The following is a 2669-nucleotide window of genomic DNA, read 5'->3' on the forward strand; positions in this document are numbered from 1 at the left end:
AGGTTCAATTCCTGGGTCGGGAAGATCCCTTGGAGGAGGAAATGGCAACCCACTCTGGTATTCTTGCCTGGAGAATCCCACGGACAGAGGAGCATGGCAGGCTACAGTCCATGGGGGCAAAAAAGAGTCACACATAACTGAACAACTAACACTTCACTTCACAGACAGCAGTACTCTGAGGTCAGCAGGGGGATGGAGGGGCTGCTTCCACCCCAGGACTAAAAGGGGTAAAGGGAGAGGGCAGCGAGCGCGTCTGGAGAGACAGCTGTCTGGAGGCCTGCCTGACAGTAGCTGTAAATTTTCATGGAGGGGCTCAGGCAGCTAAGGGGAACTGAAGGGAGGGAGCTGGGGAATAAGTCACCCCACCTTGCTCTCCTTTCTTATGTGCTGTTGGCGGCTGAATCCAGCTGGACACCAGAAGGTTGGAGTCCACTGACTTAATCGCTATGGATTAGTCTGTACGGAGGCAGGGAGCAGGGTGGAGCAGCGTGGGGAAAGAATCCGGAAGGCCTGCAAAGATGTCCAGCATGCTCTCCTCTGTGGAAGAGTCACACATTTGATTAGTACCAACCTTAACTTTTTGAGTTGAATCACAGTGTCCCGTTGGCCACCCGAATTTTCACTTGAGGGTCCCATGCCCCGGCCTGATCCCTACCTATTTAGTTCCTTCCCTACTCCCCTCCCAGTTTTACCTCCATTCACTTGATAGCTTAGGCCCAAACCTAGCTTTCATCCCTGAATCAGTGATTTCTCTTACACCCAATCCATGAGCAAGTATGTCAGCTCCACCTGTTGTGTGTGTGACGGAGAGAGACATCAGTAGTTTAATGGACAGGATTCAGCCCCACTTTCAGCTAATGTCCATGGAGTTCCCTAGCAGTCCAGTGGTTAGGACTTTGTGCTTTCACTGCTAACGGCCCAGGTTCAATCCCTGGTTGGGGAACTAAGATCCCACATCCCACAAGACACATGCTGTGGCCAAACAACAACAAACAAACCTAGTGTCTAGAGTCTGGATACTCCTCATCACCTGCACAGCATCCAACCTCGTCCATACCCACATGTATCTTGCTTGTATGAATGCAACAGACGGCTACCTGGTGTCCCCACCTGTTCTGGCTCCCACTACAGTTGAATCCACTTTGGGCTCTGCTAGGTCCACATAGTGAGGACTTCCCTGGTGGCTCAGAGGGAGGTCCACATAGTAGCTAGAGTGATTTTTCTCTAGTCACTCTCTAACTCCTTACCCTGTTTAAATTTTCTCCCCAGGAACTATCTTCACATAAATGCTTGCCATGTGTCTATTCAATTATTTATTTATTGTCATTTTCTCCATTAAAATGTAGGTTTTATGAAGGCAAGGATCTCCTTGTCATCCCCTCAGTTGAAATGATTATTTCATTTTTTAAAAAATTTTTATTTATTTGTTTATTGTTGGCTAGGGCACACAGGCTTCAGTAGTTACGGCATGAGGGCTGAGTAGTTGCGGGTCCCGGATTCTAGAGCACAGGCTCAGTAATTGTGGCGCATGGGCTTAGCTGCTTTGAGGCATGTGGGAGCCTCCCAGGCCAAGGATTAAAACAGTGTCTTCTGCATTGATAGGCAGATTTCTCACCACTGAGCCACAAGGGAAGCCCTGAACTATCTCTTGAGTGGAAGAAAAAAGGAATAATACCTCTGCAAAAGACTACTAAGAGAATGAGAAGACAAGCCACAGACAGGAAGAACATGTTTGCAAAAGACATATTTGATAAAGGACTATTATCCAAAACAGGCAAATAACCTTTAAAATTCAGCAATTAAAAGACAACTTGATTAAAAAATGGGCCAACATCCTGCCACCTCAACAAAGAAGATACACAGATACTCTTCCTGTTTTCCATCACAGCTCCGAATCAGAGTGAAAAGGAGAGCCCCATGTGGGGATTTCCCATCTGTAAGCTCTGCCTAAACATCTCTGGCAGGGAGAGCAGACACGGACTGAGCTGGGCAGCCTCAGGGCGGGAGCAGCCCACGGGCCAGACCCCTGTGTTCTCCAAAGCTAGATACGCCATCAGGTCCTTTGGTATCGGGAGAAATGAAAAGACTGCCATCCATTGTGTGGCCAAAGCAGAAGAAATCCCGGAGAGAGGTCTAAAGGCACAGAAGTGTAAGTTAAGAAAAAAAGAATTGCTCAGATACTGGAAATGGTTTGGGGATCCAGGAACACATCGATCTGGCAATCAGATGTGACGCAAGCACCGGCGTCTACAGTCTGGGCTTATGTGTGGTGTTGGCTTGGCCAGGTTTCAGCATCACAGAAGGGCAGAACCGGCCGCACTGGGGACAAACACAGACTTAGAACATAGGCCACACGCTGCTTTCAGCAGAAGTATGCTGGGATCATCATTCCTGGCAAATAAATTCCTGCTTCTTTCTGAAAGGCCAAGAAAGTACACCTGAAACTAATATAATATGTCAGATATATACTAATGAAAAAATTTAATTATGAAGAAGCCAATAGGACTTCCCTGGTGGTACGCTGAATAGGAATCTGCCTGCCATTGTAGGGGACACAGATTTGAATCCTGGGCTGGGAGGATTCCATGTGCCACAAACACTGAAGCCCATTCACCTAGAGCCTGTGCTCTGCAATGGGGGAAGCCACTACAATAAGTCCATGCACCACA

At 47.8% G+C, this 2669-nt stretch overlaps 1 pseudogene; it reads left to right on the top strand.

The window, feature by feature from the left end:
* Positions 1–1698: 1698 nt before the first annotated feature.
* LOC138442742 (large ribosomal subunit protein uL5-like) lies at positions 1699–2402 on the top strand (annotated as a pseudogene).
* Positions 2403–2669: the final 267 nt, after the last annotated feature.

Source organism: Ovis canadensis, chromosome 1, assembly GCF_042477335.2.
Source record: "Ovis canadensis isolate MfBH-ARS-UI-01 breed Bighorn chromosome 1, ARS-UI_OviCan_v2, whole genome shotgun sequence".
NCBI lineage: Eukaryota > Metazoa > Chordata > Mammalia > Artiodactyla > Bovidae > Ovis > Ovis canadensis.